Below are 12,693 nucleotides of genomic sequence, written 5' to 3'. Positions count from 1 at the left end.
CCTTCTAGCTCCATTACTCTTCTCCTTTGTGATGGTTGGCGATTTCTTTGGTGAGCAAAGAAATATTGATTGTTGGCTACCATGTCAATAAGATTTTGAGCTTCTTCTGCTGTTTTCATCAGTTGCAATGATCCTCCGGCTGAGTGGTCAAGTGATTCTTGAGCCTTTAGAGTGAGTCATTCATAGAAGTTCTGTAGCTTGTCCCACTCAGTGAACATTTCTGGTGGACATTTCCTTAGCAGAGCCTTGTATCTCTCCCATGCTTCATACAGATTTTTAGCATCTAATTGTGTGAATGTTTGCACCTCAGTTTTCAGCCTGATGACTCTTTGAGGTGGATAGAATTTGGCTAGAAATTTAGTCACCAAATCATCCCAGCTAGTGATGCTTCCTTGAGGAAAAGTTTCAAGCCATTGTGCGGCCTTGTCCCTTAATGAGAATGGGAATAGCATAAGCTTGTAGGTCTCAGGATTCATGCCATTGGACTTGACAGTGTCACAAATCCTTAAGAAGGTAGATAGATGTTGATTTGGATCCTCCAATGGTCCTCCCCCAAACGAGCAGTTATTTTGAACCAATGTAATGAGTTGTGGCTTCAATTCAAAGTTATTTGCATTGACATTAGGGGTGAGAATGCTGCTTCCACAATGTCTAGCATTTGCAAAGGTGTATGAAGCCAATACTCTCCTTTGGGGTTGACCATTGTCGTTGGCCACTCCCACTTGTGGATTTGTTGGATTTTCTTCCATTTCTTGGTTTTCTTCTCAACCTCCAAAATGTTACAAGATCAAAAGGTGTAGATTCATTGCTTTTTCCTCCTGACATAAACACAGAACCAGGAACTAAAATTAAGCACTCTATTGCTAGAGTGAAGTTAGTGTTAACTTAAGCAAAAGTTCAAACAGTTAGTGGGTTAGTCAAAAATTAAAGAAACAGAAAATAAAAATGCTAGATCTAGATCACCACCTTACTTAATCATTGTCAATCTAATCAATCCCCGGCAACGGCGCCAAAAACTTGATGAGCTATTTTGGTGGAGAAACGAATCTCTCCAAAACAACATCAATCTAACCGGCAAGTGCACCGGGTCGCATCAAGTAATAAAAACTCATGGGAGTGAGGTCGATCCCACAGGGATTGAAGGATTGAGCAATTTTAGCTTAGTGGTTAATTTAGTCAAGCGAATCAAGATTTGGTTGAGTGTTTTGTGATTTGCAGAAATTAAATTGCATGGAATTAAAGAGAACAGGAAATAAATTGCTGAATCTTAAAGAACAAGAAATTAAATGGCAGAAACTTAGAGTGCAAGAAATGTAAATTGCGGAATCTTAAAGTGCAAGAAATGTAAATGGCTCGAAATGTAAAGGGGATTAGGAGTTGGATTTGCAAAAATTAAACAAAGAAAAGTAACTTGCATCAAACAAAAGAGTAAAAGAAGGTTTGGGTTGAATCGGATCTTGAAGCAGTAAAGTAAATGAACATTAAAAGCAAGAAACAAAATGTAAATTAGGAATTCAGATCTCAGGGCCCAGAGACTAGAAAACCAAGTCTATATCTCAATGCCTTCCTAGATCCAACAAGAACAATTGCAAGGGAATTGTAAATTGCAAGGAAAGTAGATGAGAAGCAAGTAACAGAAACAGAAATTCAATTGCAGTAAATAAACAGAGAGATCCAAGGATGAGATTGAAACAGAATTCCTTCAATTCTTCAACCCAAGATCCAAGACAAGTGTAATTGAAATTGAAATTGAAAGCAAATAAAACTCAGAGGAAGAGAATGGAATTCTCCTTCCCCGAAACTAAGAAATTAAAGATCACTCAATATCCAAAGCTCTCCGAAAACTTTTATGAAAATTCTAAAAAGAAAAGCTCCCCAAAAACTTGAATTCTCTCCTATTTATACACTTTCTTCAAAATGATCTTCAAGCCTTGAGTTGGGCCTTTGCTCTTGGTGGAATTGGGTTGAAAGAGGCCTTGGTTGATTGCTTCTTGGAGTTTGGAGAGGAACCAAAGTGAACCAATTGAACCGGGTTGGAATTTTGCAAAAGTTGGAGTAAAAGTTTGAGCAAAAGTTAGAGGTCTAACTTTTGCTCCAACTTTTCATATCAGCTACCATAATCTGCTGATACCAACGTTGGTGCCAAAGTTAGGGGTCCAACTTTTGCTCCAACGTTGGCTTTACCTTATGCACTTATGGCGCCAACGTTAGCCCAAAAGTTAGGGGTCTAACGTTGGCGCAAACTTTTGCTCCCCCTTTGTATTTCCCATATGCCAACGTTAGCCCAAAAGTTAGGGGTCTAACGTTGGCACAAACTTTTGGTGGTCAGGGGGTATTTTCATGTGCCAACGTTAGCCCAAAAGTTAGGGGTCTAACGTTGGCGCAAACTTTTGGTGCCCAGGGAGTGATTTTTAAGTGCCAACGTTAGCCCAAAAGTTAGGGGTCTAACGTTGGGGCTAACTTTTCACCCAAAAGTTTGTGCAAAAGTTTGAGGCTAACTTTAGGTCCAGCTTTTTGCTTCCTGGTTCAATTTCACTTATTCCATTGTCCTCCCTTTACTCCTAGCCATTCCTTCTTGCTTCAACCTTTCTCCAAGCTTTCTTCACCTATCATTAATCAACCAAACACATCAAAGCTATGCTCAAAATCATGAGATATTCATTCTTTCATAATATGTGACAATTATAGTATAAAACCTCATGAAATAGCATGAATTCATACATGGTTGATTAAATCAAAGGAAGCATGAAAATCTACCTAATTGACTTGCTTGTGGCTCAAGAAAGTGCATAATTTAATTGAAAACTAAAGAAAAAGACTAGTAAAACTAGGCTAAGATGACTTGTCATCACCCCCCACCCTCCGGTGACCAAGGATCAGCAGTGCAGCAAGTCCAACAAGTCAGGCACAACAGCTTTGGCCGCCACCAGCCAGCTGGACACGTCATCTCCGACCAGTACGAAAGATCTCATCCGAGATCGACCTCCAGTTTCAGGTAACCCTCGGAACAGAACTTTTCTTCCTCTAAGATTGATGGGCTTTGTAATGTTTCCTGGACAAGGCTTCTATTATTGCCCCCTGGTTTGGTGCTGGCTAGTTTTGAGAGTGCATCCGCTCGAGCATTCTGTTCCCGAGGTATATGTTGGATCTCGTATTCCCCGAGTTGTCCGAGCTGTTCTCTTGTCTTGTCCAGATATTTCTTCATGGTGGGATCTTTAGCTTGGTACTTTCCTTCTATTTGTGAGGTAATTATTTGAGAATCACTGAAGATGGTGAGTTTTTGAACTCCTACCTCCTTAGCCAACCTCAAACCAGCAAGTAATGCTTCGTATTTGGCTTGATTATTTGAAGTAGGGAATTCAAACTTTAGTGAGAGTTTGATTTGAGTTCCTTGATAACTTTCTATTATCACGCCTGCCCTACTCCCGGTTTTGTTTGCGGATCCATCCACATAAAGATTCCACATTATGGGAATTCCCGGGGTATTAGTGTATTCGGCAATGAAGTCGGCCAGATATTGTGATTTGATTGCTGTCCTAGCTTCATATTGCAAATCAAATTTGGACAACTCAACTGCCCACTGCAGTATTCTTCTAGCTAAGTCTGTCTTCTGTAGAATTCTTTTTATGGGTTGGTTAGTCTGGACTTTGATAGTGTGTGCTTGAAAGTATGGGCGAAGCCGTCGGGACACGAGTATGAGGGTGTAGGTGAACTTTTCTATCTTTTGATAGTTTAACTCGGCCCCTTGTAGGGCTTTGCTGATGAAGTAGATGGGTTGTTGCCTGCTTTCATCCTGTCTAACTAGTGCTGAGGCTATTGCCCGATTTTCTACTGCCAAGTATAGTACGAGTGCTTCTCCCTCCCGTGGCCGGGTAAGAATGGGCGGTTGCCCCAAGAAGTTTTTGAAATCTTGGAAGGCTTTTTCACATTCTTCTGTCCATTCAAACTTCTTTTCCTTCCTTAATATGGCATAAAAAGGGAGGGATCTTATGGCCAAACCGGCTAAGAACCTGGATAGAGCCGCCAGTCTTCTGTTGAGCTATTGTACTTCTTTAACATAGGTTAGACTCTTCATGTTGAGTATAGCCTGGCATTTTGCCTCAATTCCTCTCTGTGTAAGCATAAAACCCAGAAATTTGCCAGCTTCTACCGCGAAGGTACATTTTGCAGGGTTAAGCCGCATACCATGCTTTCTGATGGTGTCGAACACTTTTGCGAGCTCGGTTAACAAGGATTCCTCACTTTGTGTTTTTACCAGCATATTGTCGACGAAGACCTCCATCAGTTTCCCAATGTGCTATACGAAGACTTTATTCATTAATCTTTGGTAGGTAGCTCCTGCGTTCTTGAGTTCGAACGGCATGACGATGTAGCTGTAATTTGCTTTGGGAGTTAGGAATGAGGTCTTTTCCTGGTCGGGTGGATACATCGGGATTTGGTTGTATCCTGAATAAGCATCCATGAAGGAGAGGTACTTGTATCCCGAAGATGCATCCACGAGAGCGTCTATACTTGGTAGTGGGTAGGGATCTTTTGGACAAGCTTTATTGAGGTCGGTGTAGTCAGTGCACATTTGCAACTTCCCATTTGACTTTTTTACCAAGACAACGTTGGCTACCCATAGTGGGTATTTGACTTCTCTTATGAATCCTGCCTCCAGTAGGGCTTGCACCTGCTCTTCCACAACTTGAGACTTTTCTGGCCCGAGCATCCTACGCTTCTGCTGCACTGGTTGAGATCCTGGGTATACCGCCAGTTTATGGCACATTAGTTTGGGATCTATGTCGGGCATGTCTGCGGCCTTCCATGCAAAGAGATCAACATTCTCCTTTAGGAACTGTATTAGAGACTCCTTTAGGTCTCTTTTCAAGGTTCCCCTAATATTTGTTGTTTTGTCCTGATCATCACCGATTTGGACATCTTCTGTCTCACCTTTAGGTTGTGGGAAGAATTCTTTGCGAGCTCGAATTCCCCCGAGTTTAATGGTGTTGACTTCCTCTCCTTTCGGGTTGCCTTTGAGGTTCAAACTTTCATTGTAACAGCGTCGTGCAATTTTTTGGTCTCTTTTTATTGTTGCGATCCCTTTTGAAGTTGGGAACTTCATCCACAGATGTGGAGTTGAAACTACTGCAGCGAGCTGGTTCAATGTTGTCCGACCTATTAGGGCGTTATAGGCTGAACTCACATCGACTACTATGTAGTCTATGTTGAGTGTCCTTGACCGGGTTCCCTTTTCGAAGGTTGTATGTATCGAGATATATCCAAGTGGTTGGATTAGTGTATCTCCTAGTCCGAATAAGCTATTCGGATATGCTCTGCGCTCTTTTTTTTGCAGGGCGAGTTTGTCGAGGGCAGATTTGAACAAGATGTCCGTAGAGCTTCCATGATCCACTAATGTTCTGTGAAGATTAGCATTGGCCAATATGACAGTAATGACCATGGGATCATCATGTCCCGGGATGACACCTATTGCATCTTCTTTAGTAAAGGTAATTGCGGGGAGGTCGATTGACCTCTCTCCTTCCCCAACATGATATACTTCTTTAAGGTGTCTTTTCTGAGATGATTTAGAGATTCCTCCTCCTGTTAATCCTCCATTTATCATGTGGACATGTCTCTCGGGAGTGTGAGGTAGTCATTCAGTCCGTCCGACCTCTTCATTTCGTCTTCATTTTCTTGGTTCGTCCGTCTTGTTAGCTAAGTACAATCTAGTCGACCCTCTCTTGCCAACTTCTCTATGACATTCTTCAGGTCGAAGCATTCATTAGTGGGATGTCTGTAAATTCGATGGTACTCGCAGTACTCCGTCCGATTTCCTCCTTCTTTTTTGCTTTTGATTGAGCGAGGTGGAGGGATCTTCTCAGTGTTACATATTTCGCGGTAAACGTCTACGGGGGACACCCGAAGAGGTGTGTAATTGCGGTATTTTCTCGGCTTTCCATTGGATTGATCTTATTTCTTCTTGGACTCTTTGTGCTTGTCCCTAGATGGGTAGGAGAATCCAGATTTAGAGGTCTCTCCTAGTCGTGAGTTTTCCTCCATGTTAATGTACTTTTCTACTCGCTCTTGTATCTCGTTCAAGGATGTTGGATGCTTAGGCCATTGATGAGACCCATGATAGCTGCTTCTGTTGGCAGACTTTGTATGTCCAGACATGCTTTGTTGAATCTTTCAATGTAGTTGCGGAGACTTTCCCGTTCTCCCTGCTTGATCCCTAACAGGCTCAGGGCATGTTTGGCTTTGTTTTTTTGAATGGAGAATCTAGCAAGGAACTTTTTGGCTAGGTCGTCAAAACTTGTGATGGACCTGGGAGGCAAACTGTCATACCATTTTATGGCTATTTTTGTCAGAGTGGTCGGGAAGGCTTTACATCGAACGGCATCTAAGGCATCGATGAGATACATTCTACTCCTGAAATTGCTGAGATGATGGCTGGAGCTTTAAAATCTTTTGGAACTTTAGCTTTCATGATCTCTTTACTGAAGGGGTCTTGGTCCTTGTGGGAGTTATCCTCATGGTTGGAGTGAGTAGTTCTGGTCTTGAGGTCGGCTTCGAGCTTTAGAAGCTTATCCTCTAGATCTCACTTTCGCCTAGTTTCTCTATGGAGGTCTCTTTCAGCTTCTCGCTGGTGTTTGGCCTCTTGTTCAACCTGTTTGAGGCGATCTTATTGTTTTCAGATGGCTTCCAAGATTTCTGAGTCTGTGTTGGAGGGCTATTTATCCCCTTTGTTTTGAGGTACATCTTTTAATGTACCGTCTGTGTTTTTGTTTGTCATTCTGTCCAGAAAAACAGAGTTGTGGTCGTTGTCATGGTTGTCTGCCATGGTGATGGGATGCCTTCTAGGGTCCCCGGCAACGGCGCCAATGTTCTAAGGGTTACCTGAAACTGAAGGTCGAGCTCGGATGAGATCTGCTATGGTGGCCAGAGCTGTCGTGTCCGACCTGGTGGAATTGGTGAAGCTGGAGATGCTGCTGATCCTTCATCACCGGAGGGTGGTGGTACCTGCAAGAGACTCCGATGCTTAAGTTAGCATGGGCTTTAAGTAGGTTGTGTGTAGAATCAGAGTATGAGTTATACCTGGGTGCTCCAGTGTATTTATAGTAGTGTGGGCTGACCTTCTTAGATAAGTTAGTTATCTTATCTTATCTTATCTTTGAGTGAAGTTATCTTTGAGTAAAGTCATCTTATCTTTCTATGCTGTTGCCGCCTTTAGATTTGGGCTGTGTCCCTCTGCTTGGGCCTGCTTTAGGCTCTTCTGACGATTTGGCCAAACTCTTTAAACAAGAGGTCAGGGATTCTGACCTGAAGAGGTCGGTCGCTTTATCTTTAATCAGCCCGAGTCGCATAGCTCGACCCAGGATATGAACAATTAGGCAAGGAACTAAGTTGGTGTTCACACACTAACTTAAGTTCAGAAAATCACAAGCATACATGTATGCTAACCATCTCTCAAGTTCTTGGGGAACAAGCAACTTCCAATAACTTCGCAGGAATTTAATCAATCTCTTGGAAAAACTATGCACCATCATCCAAGGAGACAAAGAAGGATGCAAAAGCTAGGGATGATGATGATAAAGAAGAAACAAGAAGACACCAAGAGGTTGTATTGTACTTAACTGTCTCTGATTTGTAGTGCTTTAATTGGAAGTATGATTGTACCCTGTTTGCATGAACCTTTACATTCTGTGTGTTTTTCTTTAATGTCATTTTGGGCTGCTAGTCTAAGTGCCTAGTCCATTGTATCCTTACTTGAATTGTATGTTATGTCCTTAAGCTCAATAAAGGAAATCATGAGAATTTGTTGTGAAAAATAAGAGTAAAATCTAATGTGCAGAATAAAGTCCTAGTGTTGTTGTGGTATTTGCTAGCTAAGTTGGTTCATCAATAGGGTACAAGGCTAAGATATCTCTTGAATTATGAGCTTGAAGTGCATTCTACGAGACTTAAATGAATCAATAAGATCCTAAAAAGAGAAAAAGAGAATGAAAAACAAAGAAAAGAGCACAAATTAAAGCTGGGCACCAATAGTTTGAACCTTGAGACATGTGTCTGTTGTGTTTTTGGTGCAAGGATATGTTTGGATGAGTAAGTTCTTAGGAGTGCTTCATCATTTGACAACTTGGGTTAACTAACCCGGGATTGTCAACTAAAAGTCCACTATCAAGAGCAACCTTGTCACAAGATATTTGGCAAACCAAAAAGGTGCTGGACACCAAGGTCTAAGGAATGAATAACAAACCATGTGCTTGTGGTTTGTATGTGCTGAGGAGAGACTTGGGTGATTAAGTACTTAGGGGTGTTTCAACACCTAGCACCATGAACTAACTGGTTTGGGAGTGTTGGCTGAAAACCTATCCTAAAGAGTTGTCTCAACATAGAATACTTAGCTATAGTAAGTAATAAGCTCTAAAGAAGAAATGAAAACAAAAACAAAGAAGCTACGGATCAAGAATAAGAGTCTCATAGAAGGAAATAGAGTGAGAGTTCAAGAGCATATGAGAGCCTAAAAACCAGCATGAACATGAACCTAAGTTGCAATGCATGAAACTCCATAAACTAAGGATTTAAATTCTCTAAATAAGGATTTGTATCTCTTGTATTCTCACTTCATTCTTCTTATGATCTATCATTTGCTTGAGGACAAGCAAGATTTAAGTTTGGTGTTGTGATGCCAGGGCATCTTGGCTAGTTTCACAAGCCATTTCTAGCTTGTTTTAGGGTAGTTTCATGCATTTCTTAGGCAATAAGTAGGTATTTAGATGGGAATTTCATGCATGCCTTAATTCAATCAAACATTGTTATTTTGATACATTTTCATAAGAATTATGCTATGTTTACTTGTTGATTATGAATGATGCAAATTATTGTGAAATTAGCAAAGCTTTAATGTATTTGTTTGGTTGATGATAGGAGGAAAGAAGCAGAGGAGGAGCAACGAAAGAGGGCAATACAACTTTCTGCAAGTTTCTGGTGCCAACGTTGGAGGGAACGTTGGTAGTCCAGCGTTACCTCCAACCTATTTTCAATACAATGTGCTTTCTGGAAATTGGAAAAATTTAGTGCGACACGTGTCGCCCACGCGTCGATTGTGGAATTTTGAAAATCCACGCATACGCGTGGGTGACGTGCACGAATGGAAAGGCCAAGGTTGGAGGGAGCATTTGTGGTCCAATGCTGAGGCCAACGTACGCGATGAGACTCCCAAAATTGGAAGTGGGAAAATTTGAGGTGACGCGTACGCGTCTATGATGCGTACGCGTGGATACAAATTTTGGCCTTGCACGCAAATGCCTGAACGACGCATACGCGCAAAAACTTGTTTGACGCGTAAACGTGGAATGACAATTTTGACCATCCACGCGTACGCGTGGGCCACGTGCATGGGTGGACGCGCGAACGTTGGTGCTCCAACGTTGAGTCAAACGTTGCTATCAAAGCCCAGAATTCATTTTTCTAAAGCAACGTTTGGCCCAACATTTTTGTACAAACGTGATCACCAACGTTGAGGCTTTTTCCATTCGAGATTGCACCTATGCAGAGTTTGCAGTTAGTTGCCAATGCCTATCATTAAAGAATCACTTCCAAAAGGCCCACATCCAAGTACTTGATCCAATTGAAGATGAGAAGAAGAGTATAAATAGAAGGATTGCTGAAGATTGAAGGCAGCTCTCTGGGAGGCCTTGAAGGGGCTCTGGAGGTTCAGACCCTGATTTCATTTCATCTGCAATTTTCCCTTTTAGTTTATGTACTTTCTTTTTCTGCAACATTTTCCTTTTGTACTTTCTTACTTTTCTGCAATTTCTTTTCTTTTTGATTTGTATTGAGCTATGAACAACTAAACCCCCTTCATTGGGTTAGGGAGCTCTGTAATTAAATGGATCAATATTAATTTTCATTCTTCTTCTTCTTTCTATTCTCTTGATCTTGCTAGAAAGCTTTCGTTCTTCATCCCAGTGGATAGTTGTCTTGGGAAAGAAGCTATCCATAAATGGATCTCCTCTGAACATGGAAGAGGAATGAGGAGATCATGCTAGAAATGCTTTCTCACATTGGATTAGATTGGGGTTTGGATTGATATCGTGAAATGTAATCCTGCCAACACTTTGATCTATGAATATGTGTGATATAATCAGTGACCACACCTCATCTCTTCCTATGAGCACTTAAATCAAGGAATCGGACAATTGTTCATGCTTAGAGAGATTGGATTGCCAAGGAATTGGGATCCAATCACCTAAGATTGCTAAGGAGATCAATGAATGCATTGATTGAGGAAGAGATGAAAATGAATTTGATCCGGAGAATTATAGCATCTCCTGACCCCAATGAGCTTTCCCATCTCTGATCTACCCATTCTTTTAAATTCTGTCTTTAATTTGATGCTCAATCTCCCCATTCCCATTTAATTTCTTGCAATTTAAGTTTCCCGCCAATTTACATTCTGCGATCCTAATTTCAAATCGGATTTAGTTCAACTAGAACAATTCTCCAATTAACATTGATCAACCAACCAATCCTTGTGAGATTCGACCTCACTCTACAATGAATTTTTACTTGACAACAATCCGGTGCACTTGCCGATAGAAAATTATTGAGAGACAGTTTTCAGGATATTAGTCCTCTTGGGTGTTCTGTTTTCTCTCTTATGCATTCCTATTTCTGTTCTAAGTGCTACACATGATCACAAACATTAAAAAGAAGAGGAAAACTATGAAAACAATAGAAAATAAAATGATATGAAATCAAAATAAAAATGATATAAAAGAAAATAAAATTAGGATATACTGTACATATGGTTGGATTGCCTCCCAACAAGCGCTTCTTTACCGTCATTAACTTGACGGACAGCTCCTTTACGAAGGTTGATAGGGGCTCAGATCTTTACCCCTCATGGTCAACTTCCTTCCTGTGCTCTCATGAATCAGTTTAACATGTTCTAGAGACAGGATCCAGTTCACAATATGTGAAATGACTGGACTTCTGGTGAAGACAACTCGCATGACAGGTGAGATATCTTCAGTTGGAATTTTTTTGTTCTCCCAGCCCTTGGGTACCTTCTTCTTAGGGCCTCCTTCCTTAGTGGTTGATGATGAATTCCCAACACCAAACTTAGGTTTGATGTCTGGGGGTTCTGTAAAGCTTAGCACTAAGAGGAGAAGGCTGAAAACTGTTTCAGGGACTTATCTACCATCTCTAATGAGATCCTTGTGAGCTACACCTCTTGAATCCCCAGCTTCCTCATCATGGATAAGCATAAGATTGATGCTTGAGGCAAGGTCACACAGTGCCTTCTCAAATGTGATGGTCCCTATAGTGCAGAGAATTAGGAAACTTCTGGGATCTAGCATCTTCTGAGCCAGCTTCCTTTGCACCAGGGCACTGCATTCCTTGGTCAGCACCATGATTTCATCTTCTGTCAGGGCCTTTTTCTTAGAAATCACACTTTTCAAATAGGCCATATAGGGTGGTTTCTTCTCCAACACCTCAGCAAAAGAGATATTAACTTGCAACTTCCTTAAGACTACCAAGAATTAAGCTAGTTGCTAATCCTCAGTCTTATTTTGCACGTCTAGAGAGGGTTAGTCTTCAGGCTGCTTCATCTTCATGAGGGCCTGTATAAGTACACTCCCAATCTCCTCCTGAGCCTTGTTCTCCTTCAGTTTCTCAACAGAATTTTCCTCCTTGGGTGCTGATGACAAGTCATCTTATGCTAGTTTCACAAGCATTTTTCATTTGTTTCATTAGGTTTTATGCACTTTCTTGCACAATAAGTAAGTGGTTGGAGTGGAATTTTATGATTATTGTGATTCAATCAAACATCATTTATTTTATACAAAATCATGATATTTATGCAAGAATTAAATGATTATTATGAATGATGCAAGTTCTTGTGATTTTGGTGAGACTTTGATTTTGTTTTGATTGAATTCATGTAAGAAAATGAAGAGAAAGTGATGCAGTACAGAGTAACGTTGCGTTCAAACAAAGAATGCCATGTGCACACGTACGGGACGCTTACGTGTCAGGAGGCAATTTTCGAAGATCCACGCGCACGCGTGCATGACGCGTACGCGACTGTGTGTTTGGCACTCATTTTCTAAAAGAGCGCCACGTTCACTAAGCCAGCATTTTTGAGCAACTTCAAAATTGGAGGCAAAGCTTTGCAATCGACGCATACGCGTGCTTGACACGCACGTGTCGATGGAGCAGCTGTGATGAAGCACGTGCACGTGTGACTGGTGCTGAAGCATGGAATGAATATTTTGCTACCCACGCGCACTCGCAGAGGATGCGCAGGCATGGGAAGCCCTCACTAAGTCAACGTAGCACTCACTAAGTTAACGCTATCAGTGACGCGTACGCATACATGACGTGTACGCGTTGATGGGCAAAAAGAGCAAAAGGATGTGCACGCGTCAGAGATGCGCACACGTGGAAAGTGAACGATGCGCTCACTTTGAGAACGTAAGGTTCTCCTGGAAGCAGAAACCATGTGACATTTTGATCCACTTCTTCAAAGGCCAAAAAACCCACTCCAAGTACTGGAAGCCATAATTGGAAAGTGTATAAATAGCTAGGAATTTGACTTCATTAAAAAGCTCTCTTTTAGTTTTCTTTTAGAATTTTAGAATAGGGATCAGATCTGAATTTTTTTTTCCGTTTTGTTTTCTCTCTTCTGCAACTTTTATTTTC

The sequence above is a fragment of the Arachis ipaensis genome, chromosome B06 (genome assembly GCF_000816755.2).
Source record: "Arachis ipaensis cultivar K30076 chromosome B06, Araip1.1, whole genome shotgun sequence".
Taxonomy (NCBI): domain Eukaryota; kingdom Viridiplantae; phylum Streptophyta; class Magnoliopsida; order Fabales; family Fabaceae; genus Arachis; species Arachis ipaensis.
Note: the sequence above shows the minus strand (reverse complement) of the source record.